General features: G+C 36.5%; 1 protein-coding gene and 1 long non-coding RNA gene across 3 annotated transcripts in view; one reads left to right on the top strand and one right to left on the bottom strand.

Annotated features, from left to right (window-relative positions):
• The window catches only part of LOC127164364 (NACHT, LRR and PYD domains-containing protein 12), a 623,074-nt gene that overhangs the window by 27,395 nt on the left and 582,899 nt on the right, over positions 1–12,780 (bottom strand). The gene's annotated exons all lie outside the window — the stretch shown is intronic.
• LOC127164368 (uncharacterized) lies at positions 5,208–6,520 on the top strand. The gene is made up of 3 exons (XR_007827634.1): positions 5,208–5,320; positions 5,423–5,485; positions 5,617–6,520. It is a non-coding gene; the product is annotated as an uncharacterized LOC127164368 (long non-coding RNA).

Genomic DNA, 12,780 nt, shown 5'->3' with positions numbered 1-12,780 from the left:
AAAAAAAATGTTACCAAAATAAAACGTTTTATAAACGTTGTAAAAATACCAACTTGGAACGTTTTCTTTAAGTAGTCAAAAAAACGTAAATATCACGTTCGTCCATTACAGAAATGAAACCAGACCAAACTACAACTTTCGGGGGGATGTTTTATTCAGGTGTTAAAATAACGTAATATTCACGTTGGAATAAAACGTTTTAAAAATGTCATAGAAGTACCCAAATACAACCTTGCAAAAACTACGTTCTTAAAAGTATTTAAAAGTAGTATGTGAATCCTTACTTTTCAATATGCACGTTGGAATAAGACGTTTTAAAACGTCATGAAAGTACCCAAATATAACCTTGTAAAACTGTTCTGTTTATGTAAAAATATCAGTAAAATAACAGTGATATTTTAACATTAACGCAATTCAGTGACTGAGTAACAGACAGTCTGAGCAATATCAAAAGGACTTAAAAGTAATATGTGAATCCTTACTTTAAGTTGTCTTTGCTCATTTAATAATACCGTATATTCATATATCACGAGTTAACAGCTCAGTGTGTAAACCAGTCTGTGGTATAAACAAATGAAAGGTGGGAGAGAGGTATTAACACATGAACAGAAATGATTGGTTGGTTAAAAAATATTTATTTTTTACAAACGTCATGACAGTATGCAACCGTTCCAAAACTCCCTTTGTACGTGATGTTTGTTTTTAATGTGTTTTGCTATAGATAGCCTACTTATTCTACACTGTGTTTACAATTTCTGGTATGTTTTTTGTTAGGTAGCTAAATAAGTAAATAAATAAAATTTCTAAAGCTATTATTATATTATATTATATTATATTATATTATATTGTTTTAAGCTTGGTTCACTCTGGTAATCAACTATCCCTCAAAAAACAAGGAGTCTCAGAAACGCAGGTTTTCTGTGCTTTTCTTTACTTAACGTGCTCACGCATCTCAATGAAGTCACACACTCAAATTACAATTTAACCATACATGGTCTGTCACATCTTCACATCCTGCTGACCATATATAACGTATTGTAACATCTTTCCTTTTTTATTTTATTTTTTTTTTAACAATTTATACACTGTATTATGTGCACTGTATGCAAGAAACAACATAACATTACAAATTGTGCACAACAACATAACACTGTATACTCAAAACTGCACGTCAGTGTCTTAAGAACAATTAAACATATTTAAACAAAATCTCTCAAGTGTGTTGGTCTCTTAACTATTCTGCCACTTCTAGTTATCACAACCTTGTTGCTGGTGTCTGAATGGTGTGTGCGTGTCATGCGCGACTCTGGTACTGCCTTTGAATGTCCCTCATCTGGATGATTAGTCTGATGAAGCTTGACAGTTGAGTTCCATGTGTCTGCTCTCTGTGGTCCTCCAGGCACAGTCCTGAGATGTTTCCGATTTCTCCGTACAACAGTTCCATTTTCCAGCTTGACAGTGTATGATCGGTTATTGGTCATTCTTTCCACCTTTGCCGGTGTCCAGTGTGCTCTACGTTTCGTGTCCAGCTGAACTCGTACTTGTTCTCCCTCCTGCAGAGGTCTAAGATCTTTTGCTCCTCTGTTGTAGTAGTAGGCTTGTTTGCACACTTCCCTATGTATTCTCTAATAGCAGCACTCATCCCAGGCCAGTATACACAGTCTCTTGCTTTTCGTAAGCAGCTTTCCATGGCTAGATGTGACGCATGAATTATCTCCATGATCTCTGTTCTCAGCTTTGCTGGTATTAGAGCTCTCTCTCCTCTAAAAATCACTCCATCTTGCTCACTGAGCTCTTCTCTTATAGAAAAGAATTGTCTTACCTCTTCTTTCAGCTGAGTTTTCTCCTCTGGCCATCCCTGAGCTATCACTTGCTGCAACATCTGAAATGTCTCATCCTTAGCAGTTTCTCTCTGTATCTTTTGTAGAATCCCTTCTGATATGGGCAGGTACTGCAACATGTTGATTGTCTCAATTTCTGTCTCTACTGATCCTTCTGCAGCACACTCTGGTAGGTACGCTCTGCTGAGAGTATCTGCTAGGTGCATCAGTCGACCTGGCACATAGACAACATTAATGTCATATCGTTGTAGTCTCAAAAGCATTCTCTGTAATCTCTTGGGTGCATTAAGCAATGGCTTTCTTACGATGGTTTCTAGGGGTTTGTGGTCTGAATGTACTTATACTTTCCTGCCATAGGTGTACTGGTGAAATTTCTCCATTCCAAAAAGAATTGCCAGGCATTCTTTTTCTATTTGTGCATATCCCTTTTCTGTGGCTGTAAGGGCTCTGCTGCTATAAGCGACTGGTTGTCCTGCCTGCAAAAGTGCTGCGCCCAGTCCTGTCTCAGAGGAGTCACATTGGAGAACCAGGTCATCTTCTGGATTGTAGTACTTCAAAACAGGTGCTGAGGCAATCATTTGTTTCAATTTGTTGAATGCGTCTTCCTGTACATCAGTCCACTCCCAAATCACGTCTTCGTGTGTCAGTTGTCTCAATGTGTCACAGCTGTCTGATAAGTGTGCGCAAAATTTGGACAAACAGTTCACCATACCTAATAATCTCTGGAGTCCCTTCACATCTGATGGCCTGGGCATCTCCAATATGGCTCTCACCTTCTCTGGGTCAATCTTTAGTCCTTCGGAAGTCAGTCTGTGTCCAATGTATGGCACCTCTTTCTGTCTTAGCTTGAGTTTGTTGAAATTTAGTTTGATGTTTCGGTCTCTACAATGGTCCAGGAGTTGTCTTAGTTTTGTGTCATGATCTTTCTCAGCTGCCTCATCATTGTCGCCTTCCCCACAGACAAGGATGTCATCTGCTATTATCTGAATTCCTGGAAGCCCCTCCAATGCCTGAGGTATTGTAAAGACTCTCGCTTTGGTCAGATCGGGGAGAACATCATCTATGGTGGGCAAGGGAAAATGTTGACGTCTCAGAGCTTTGTTTAGTGGTCTTGGGTCAATACAAATTCTGAGTTTTCCAGATGGTTTCTTCACCACCAGCATGCTGCTAATCCAATCCGTGCTCTTTTCCACCTGAGCTATAATGCCTCTCTCTACAGGGCTTCCCAGCTCATCTTTTAGATGTTTCATTAGTGCCACAGGTACTCTTCACTTGGGAAGCCTCACTGATTTCACTGCAGGATCCACCTCTAGGTTATATTCTCCTTCCAGGCATCCATCTCCTTCAAATACATCAGCATACTCCCTATGCATGTCGCTCTTGTCCCATGGTTTCTTTTCTCTGCATCTTTCTGTGGTAACAATATCATCAATTGCCATAATATTTTCATGCTGTATTCTTACCAGATCCATTGCTTGCACTGCCTTGTTTCCCAGCAGGGGCACTGAAGAGGTTTCCTCCACTATAATAAACTCCAGCCGGTACAGTTTTCTGTTTCTCAGGTTTCTTATTTTTATTCTGCATTTTCCTACTGGTTTCAGGGTGCTCTTATTATACATGACCAGAATCTGTTCAGTCTTTTCCATCACTGTGTCAGGGTTTAACTGCTGAATGGGGATTACGTTACAACTGGCTCCGCAGTCTAGCTGAAATTTTACTGGTCTTTCTCCTATCAACATGGTTGCAAACAGTTGTTTTTCCTGTTTGTCCTCCCTCATTTGCGAACTAAGGCTTAGGATTTCCTGAACCGGTTCCTCTTCTATTTCTGCTACACTGTGTATTCCTTTTCTCTTATTCTCTTTTGTTTTGCATGTGGCAGCAAACTGGTTCAGCTTGCCACATTTTCTGCATTGCTTTCCATAAGCTGGGCAACTCAGTTTTTTCCATTCATGCTGTTTTCCACATAATTTACACTTAGATGTAGCAGTTTGTTTGGCACCCTGACCTTGTTTGATTCTCTGTACTGTGTGCACTTCTTCAGCTTTCTGTCCCTCAATGGTCATCACATTCTCTTTTGACAGTTCTGATGCTCTACAAATCCTTACGCATTTCTCAAGCGTCAGGTCTGACTCTCTTAATAGACGTTCTCTCACTTCTGAGTTCAGTATGCCAGATACAATTCGGTCTCTAATCAGAGAATCTTTAGCCGATCCAAAATTGCACATGTCTGCCAGCACTTTCAGATCAGTAATATACTTGTCAATCATTTCGCCTGAGTTCTGATTTCTGGAGAAAAATTTGTACCTTTCTACTGTTTCGTTCGGTGCCGGATTGCAGTGGTTTCTGAATGGGGTTAACAGCCATTCCATATATAACATATTGTAACATATATTATATTATATTATAACCTGTTATAGACTGACTTCAAAAATTGTTTTACATTCTCTGCTAATATGCTTTTATATTCTCATTCCATTTAGAGTTTGATTACCTACATTAGGCCTACACTATCCACTTACACAATACGTTATCACGTTTCAGGACATTTTATCTGTGATTCTGACATCTGTACGTTGTAGTTCATGTATGTATTTATGTAAACGCTACATTTTAAACGGCACGCGCTTTGAACATTCGAGTTGTATTTAAACTGGAGCGGAGAGAGAGTTACCATGGAAACGGGGAAGCAGCTTAACTGACAAGCGGCGAGTCTCCGTCTGTCACACTGTTTTACGGTAAGTTTTGTCCCTAATAAGACAAAAATAATACATACAACGGTTCCTAACACTTTCTTACATTGACACGTTTCTGTCAAATATTTACTTTATAGAAATGGTTTAGTGTCTTCGAGAAAGTCCGTTAACATCTCAACCGTTAGGCTAACTATAAGATGTAGGCTAACTGTAGAGTTTAGCTCTTATTTCATAAAGTTTTCGCTTTTAGTCACATATTATGTGTAGATGACAGTTTTTTTTTTAATAGTTTTGTAAATATTGCTGGCAATTTGTCAGTGGATGAACGGAAGTAAACTATTTAACCTCAATGTATGGGCTGTACTGTTAATCGGTGACGTCACTTACATGAAGGGTGAAAATTAGGTCAAATAATTTTAAACACGTTTTGATCACGCTAAAAAGATATTAATAAAAATTGTACTGTGATTCTTACGTCAGTAAGTTATGTATTATGTAAGAAGGATTTGATTTCCAAACAAACTGTAATGTGATACTGTATGAGGATTACTAGATTGAAATATTCTTTATATTGTTCTCTTTTCTGCATTTCACCTATTTCACATATTCCAGTTTGTTTATTTCTAATCATGCTGACCTTGTATATTGCATATTGTTGGCTCTGTGACAAATTGTTTATGTTTCTAACATTAGATTCTTCATGCTGATGGCAGTACTGCAGTAGAGTTGGAGCAGACCTCCTGTTGAAGAGCATCTCCAATGTGCTATGAACCATCTGACTAGAAAGTAAAACCTCAAACAGACATTACCATTTATTACCATTTATTACGTTTTTTATATATCAAGTATATATCAATTAAATATACTTTTTTATCGTGTATGTCCTAGAAGGCCATCTCGTTTAACTCACTGAGGACACTTGGTATACAGCAACCTACAGAGGGGCCCAACGTAATGAGAAAACAAGACACAGATAATAATAACAAAAAAAAAAAAAAAAAAAAAAGTACTGAGCACTGTGAATGTAAGAGACTCATTTTATATTTATAACAATCATTGTTGATGTTAAAATTGTATTTCAGGGCAGTTTGTGAAGACAGACAAACAAGAGATGCTGTGTCAACCTGGACAGAAGTCAGTTTCAGATCCACCTTCCACACCAGACGTCTCATATGGATTTCTGTCTACTAGCATATTATTTGTTCTCCTCAGAATTTAGTGCATGCAGACATTACTCAGGAACATGAACACAAATATTGCAAGAATAGGGAATGTGCCGTATTTCAGATATGAAGGTTAATTGCTCTTAAGCATTAAAAAAAATATTGTTACTGTTGTTGTTTTTTCCCAAAGCACCTATAAGCCAATTCACACTGGATCTCATGAGTCAGAGTTGAAAACCCCTGGTTTAGATAATTCACTTCTTTACAATCTTGTTTCTTTTTGCGGTTGTACTGAATTCTGTGACCCACCTAATTTTGTGAACCTAGGCACCTACTACTAAACCTGACCCTCTAGTCCTACCATTTTTTGCCATACTGATTACCATTTGTATAACCATAGTTAAAACTATGTTTTTGTAGCAAAATTTGTGGTTACCACAAATTATTTCAAATGTTTCTAAACTACCCTCGGCAGTAGAGTCATATAATTTGGTGGGTCACAGAATTCAGCAACTGAATGAATCAGCACTAAAAGAATGGTTTTCTATCTAAGTCATTAAGACGGTATCTTGCTGCCACCAGGTGGCATAACAATGTAACTTACAATTAAAGCACTGAATAATCGCTACCTACATACATTTTTCAAAATCTCAGGTATTCCAGTATTATAAAATATTATTAATTGAACAACAATAGCCATTATAAACTGTATGTATTATATATTATTTGAACAAGTTCTAAATTGGATGCCACATACCTGTAATTTGTGCTAATAAATCTCTAACGATATAATCATTAGTTTTAGTGCAAACGAGTAATAAGATTGCAGTGTGATTATTATTATAACTGCAATAGACTTTGTAGTCATATTCAAATTTGCCAGTCATTGCATAATTTTCATATGTTGTACTTTATTTGAAACCGTTATGCTTTATTGGTATATATTCATGCATTTGTCTTGTTTATTGGCTTATTTGTTTATTTTTGTGAACTACCCATATCACATTACTTTTTATATTTTGTGAATAAATACGATGAGTGATAATTTTTGCGTAGTATAAATTATTAGGCCTACATATGTTAACCTATAGGCTTAGAAAACCAACGAGGTCAGCAATGCTACAAGGTAAGTAAGTGCTTTTAATGTAAATAAGTGCTTTTAATAGGATCAATAGTCAGATTTAACACTGTAAATAAAACATTTTGATGGCAGCATGTGAAGTACCAGTTTGGACGTGGTAGGTACGTTATAAATACATTTTTTCACAACGTTGCAAAAAAGTTTTTACAACGTCTCCTTCCAACGTTTTAAAAACGTTATAAAAACGTTTTTGCAATGTTGTGAAAAAACGTATTTATAACGTTTAAAAAACCTGACATTTGTCGTATTAAATACGTCGGAAAAAAACGTTATTACAACCTTTTTACAATGTGAAAAAAACGTTTTTACAACGTTGTTGTGTTTGCTGGGTTAATAGTGACACCTACAGGTGAAATGTGCAAAGTTAGTTGAATTTGTCACATGATCTAGCTGGACACGTTGGTATCGGATTCACAAGAAGTGAAAACACGCTGAGAGCTGCCTTATTGCATGATTATTTGTTAGAGGGAATACATACATTAATGTCTCCTGGATTTCTGATTAGAAGGCGCACACGGTATGTTGTTTATTCTTTAGATTTCATCTGTTAATTTATAATAATGCACTGTGTGTATTGATGTTGGTTCAGAAGCAGGAACACACTCATGTATCTGAATGTTATTTATTTGTTTCAGTTTTTCACGGTGTCATGATGTAAAGATGTAAAGATGTTAATGATATCCAAAGGGTGTCACGATGTTCAAGTGGTGTCGAAGTATCAAGATGGCGATGATGCCGATGCTTCTTTGCAAGAAGATAATAAACATTAAGACATCAGTTGAAGTGTGATTCTTTGATCAGAAGAAAACCTTCAGGAGCCGTTACATGAAGTATGTTTTTTCATTGCATTGAAATGTTTGATGATGCCAGGATGTTTTTAATGTTCTATAAAATAAAAATGACGCAATATAAAAGTAATAGTGTTTACACTGTAACACTGAATGATAGAGTCTAAGATCGTTCAGACAAAACTACTGTCATATACTCTGTTCACAAATAGATGTTTATGACAGGCTTCACAATAATACATTCGTTTCCCAGACATAAAATGGTTTTGTAATGTATAATACATACAAAGCATGCTTGTGTTTATGACTATAAAATCATATTTATTTATTGTATAACAATAGGATATAAAAGTAATATAGGGCCTTTTGTCTCTCAGGTGTGAATCACTAAATATTCATGGTCGTTGTCACTCCCTCGCATATTCCCTTTCAATCACAAAACATGTCTTAGAAAATTTAAATCAATATATTGTTTTCTGTAAACGCGTGAATGAGATGATTTTCACATTATCTTGTAGAAAAAAACTCTACACTACCACATCCAGTTCTCAAAAGTCTTGTGAACTAATGTTCTGAATGTGTTTCATGGCCTTATTTCAGTGACTTAAAACATTTAGTTTTTCACTAACCACGCATAAACATTGTTTTCTCAAAAACACAAATGTACATTAATGTTGCCTGCATATTACTGTAGCCCAGTTTGGGCTGATTACAATGTAAACAAACTTTAGCGATTAATATGTTTTTTTAGATACTGAAATAAGCACAAATGTCAGGGCATGTCAAAACTTCTCCAGGGCCCCAAAACACCCTCAGACCCCAGAGGGTTAAGTATCCCAGTCTTTTTTGTACGAAAGAAATCACAAATTCATACACACGTCTCAAATGACACATTAATGCAACTTTTTGACTCCTAATAAACATGTCGACACTCATAAATCACTCATGTCGTCTCATGACCCATTTATCACTTTTACATGTGGTAGCTTTAGCTCACGTGCTAACTAGTTCAACGCACGCGGTATGTGCACGGCCTACTCAAAATTGCCTCGTAACGAGTCAAAGTGATAGATTAATACATGAAAATTCACTCACCAGAGCAAAATAGAATTATATATTCTCACAAGAAAGATTAAACCACATGACTTTAACACTGGGATCTGCTTATGAATGCGCTGCTACTATTGGCTCTAAGGGACGTCTGTCACTGAAGTGAGAGGAGTGATTTGATGAATCTTTCGTCCTTCTGGAACTTTCTCCTTTTTCTTTTCTTCTTAGCTTTCTTCAACTTTTCTTACATTTCGAATCATTCTTAATCTTTTTACTAGTAGCCTGGGTTATCCGGGTTACATTGACATGATCTGAAACACTTATCTTCATAGAGGCCAACATACTTAGAATTTCCTTGAAAGCAGATGAGTAGTGTTGGGTTCGAGTCCACCTAAGTCGAGTCCGAGTCAAGTCCGAGTCTTTTACCAATCGAGTCCAAGACGAGTCCGAGTCTTTTACCAATCGAGTCCGAGACGAGTCCGAGTCCAAAATGGGCCGAGTCGGACTCAAGTCCGAGTCCCAAAGGGCCGAGTCCGAGTCGAGTCCGTCCGAGTCCAAGGAAACACTACTGTTTGTCAGTATCTTATCATTGTTTTAATCCAGGGGTGCCCAAACTCGGTCCTGGAGGGAGGTGTCCTACAGATTTTAGGTCCAGCTCCAATTAAACACACCTGAATCAGTTAATCAAGCTTATAGTAGGCATACTAGAAACCCCCCTGGCAGGTGTTTTGAGGCAAGTTGGAGCTAAACCAAGGACCAGGACCGAGTTTGGGCGCCCCTGTTTTTAACCTTTACAACTAGAAAAATGCAATGTAAGTTGAAATGTAAGCAAATCGTTGCATAATTCCAAATAAATACATTATGATCCACAAATAAATGTAAAGCGATTGACAAAAACAAAGCATATTCACAAAATAAATAGAATGAGATCCACAAATAAATCTTAGAGTTCCACAAACATGAATTATATTCACAAGTAAAAAAATTAGAATTGCAAATAAAAAACATACTCACAAATATTTTTTTTATTTTACAAACACAACTTTGCCCGGCATTTATATGTGAATCGCGTACTGTGCATTTGTAGATCGCTGCGCGTATTTGTGGATTGTTTTCTGTGCATTTGTGGATCGCAGCACATATTTGTGGATTGCTCTCTGTGCATTTGTAAATCGCTGCGCGTATTTGTGGATTTTGAAACATTTCAAGCGTCAAGACGCACACTGATCCACAAATGCATGGACTCCACCCACCTTCTACTTAAGCCAATCAGATACCGGCCACGTGGGGCTGACCAATCGTTGCATGTTCTCGCTCCAACCAATCACGTTTTGCCTTACAATCAGTGCAGGACCAGCCGTAATTCAGGACAATTAACCTCTTCAAAATGGACGACTAGGACAGTGGTGCCCATCACAGCATTATTGTAATAATATCTAAAATAAAACAAGTAATGTTATGTGTAATGTAATCAGTGTTTCATGTATCACTGAGTCGATTCGTGTTTTCACCGTGAGTGTGTTTAGCAAACTGGTATTCTACGGTGACCGGGAGGGGAGGTCTTCGGTTCACTTAGTTTTGGCGTGGCCACGATATATAAACTCGTGAGAACGTGATAATATAACACAGCCACGAGATATTAATTTGTGGGAACGTCATATTATGTCGTGGCCACGAGATCGTTTTGTCGAGGTAACGATGTCGTGGTCTCGAGATGCTATGTTGAGGGAACGACATACATTTCTCGTGGCCACGTCTTATTATGATGAGGGAACGGCATATTTTTCTCATGCATAAACAAACCTTCGTGACCATAGCAACCTGGGATTATCAGAGTTGTTTAAAACATTTTTACTAACATGAAACATTTAATTTAATATTTGTATATTCTTCTTCTTCTTCTTCTTCTTATTATTATTATTAATAATAAGAACGTTATGTAAGATCGAAATGAAGGGAAAATATAAAAATATAATAATAGGCTAATAATAATGATGTTGATGAAGATGATGGTGATAATAATGGCCTAATAATAATATACAAATATTTTGAAGACGATTGAGGGATGGGTAAAAATGTTTTCTTGTATGCCTATGTTATTTAGACTACTTTAGGTAACGTTTATTCATTATAAACTTAATATGAATGCTGTTTACATTGCGTGCAATATAATAATTTATATTATAAAACAATAAAATAAATTATGAAATAATCAATAATTAATATAATAATTTATTAATTCAAAATAAAATAATAATGAATCCATCTCTGATAATCCCGGGTTGCTATGGTCACGCAGGTTTGTTTATGCAATAAACTCGTGTCCACAAGAAAAATATGTCGTTCCCTCAACATAAGAAGTCGTGGCATAAGTATGTAGTTACCTCGACAAAACGTTCTCGTGGCCACGATGTAATATCACGTTCCCACAAATTAATATCTCGTGGCTGTGTTATATTATCACGTTCTCACGAGTTTATATGTCGTGGCCACGCCAAAACTAAGAGAACCGAAGACCTCCCCTCCCGGTCACCGTAGAATATCAGTTTGCTAAACACACTCACGGTGAAAACACGCATCGACTCAGTGATACATGAAACACTGATTACATTACACATAACATTACTTGTTTTATTTTAGATATTATTACAATAATGCTGTGATGGGCACCACTGTCCTAGTCGTCCATTCTGAAGAGGTTAATTGTCCTGAATTACGGCTGGTCCTGCACTGATTGTAAGGCAAAACGTGATTGGTTGGAGCGAGAACATGCAACGATTGGTCAGCCCCACGTGGCCGGTATCTGATTGGCTTAAGTAGAAGGTGGGTGGAGTCCATGCATTTTGTGGATCAGTGTGCGTCTTGACGCTTGAAATGTTTCAAAATCCACAAATACGCGCAGCGATTTACAAATGCACAGAGAGCAATCCACAAATATGTGCTGCGATCCACAAATGCACAGAAAGCAATCCACAAATACGCGCAGCGATCTACAAATGCACAGTACGCGATTCACATATAAATGCCGGGCAAAGTTGTGTTTGTAAAATAAAAAAAATATTTGTGAGTATGTTTTTTATTTGCAATTCTAATTTTTTTACTTGTGAATATAATTCATGTTTGTGGAACTCTAAGATTTATTTGTGGATCTCATTCTATTTATTTTGTGAATATGCTTTGTTTTTGTCAATCGCTTTACATTTATTTGTGGATCATAATGTATTTATTTGGAATTATGCAACGATTCTAACCCCATAAGCAAACCTCTAGTGGATCTTGCCATTTTGATTTTTGATTTCACAACATTTCATAATTAGTGTCCATGCTCTGCTTAGCAAACTTAGTCATGTAACAGAAGTTATGGCTGATCTATGTAATGTGACATATTTTAGAGTGAAACAGGTTTAAAATTATAGGGCGGTACATGACTTTATTCATCGATGTAGTAAATGTATAAATTCAAGGGTGGGGGTAAAGGAGTAGGTATCTTGGTGAATGGGACCTTAAGAGCAGAAAACATGTAGCCTCTTGCTGCACCTCTTTTATTTTGGATTGTGGCTGTGTGCGTTTTGGGTTGTATATGACTTTTTTTTTCTTGAATGAAAATGAGGCTGTGAGGGATAAACCTAGTCTTTACAATGGCACACACTGTGTATAAAGCCCTATATACTTTCCATAAGTCACAGCAAACTCACACCTGTTTTATTTTTGAATGCATTTATAGTTACATTAATTACAATAAATTACATTATATAAGGAATAATTGATGATGGGCCATTTAATTATTAGAAAATCATGCACACCCAAGATGGTTTTGGACCCATAAAAATTGTTGCAGCAAAGATGTTAGAAAAATTATTCTTCTTTCAAGCTAAAAACTGCCACCATGTTTAAATAATAATAATTTCAATACAGAAAAAACTAATCAACTCAAGGCAAGTAAACACTCCAAGTATTACTTACAAGCAAAAGTATTAATACATATATTAATCAAAAATACAAATGAAATAATATTTTTTAAAATATAATCTTTTTTTAAAATAGAATTGTGGGGTTTTTTTCTATGTAGGTCTATATAAAGGCTATTACAAAAATAGACTACAG

Source organism: Labeo rohita, chromosome 4 (genome assembly GCF_022985175.1).
Source record: "Labeo rohita strain BAU-BD-2019 chromosome 4, IGBB_LRoh.1.0, whole genome shotgun sequence".
Taxonomy (NCBI): domain Eukaryota; kingdom Metazoa; phylum Chordata; class Actinopteri; order Cypriniformes; family Cyprinidae; genus Labeo; species Labeo rohita.
This window is presented reverse-complemented; position numbering and strand designations above follow the sequence as displayed.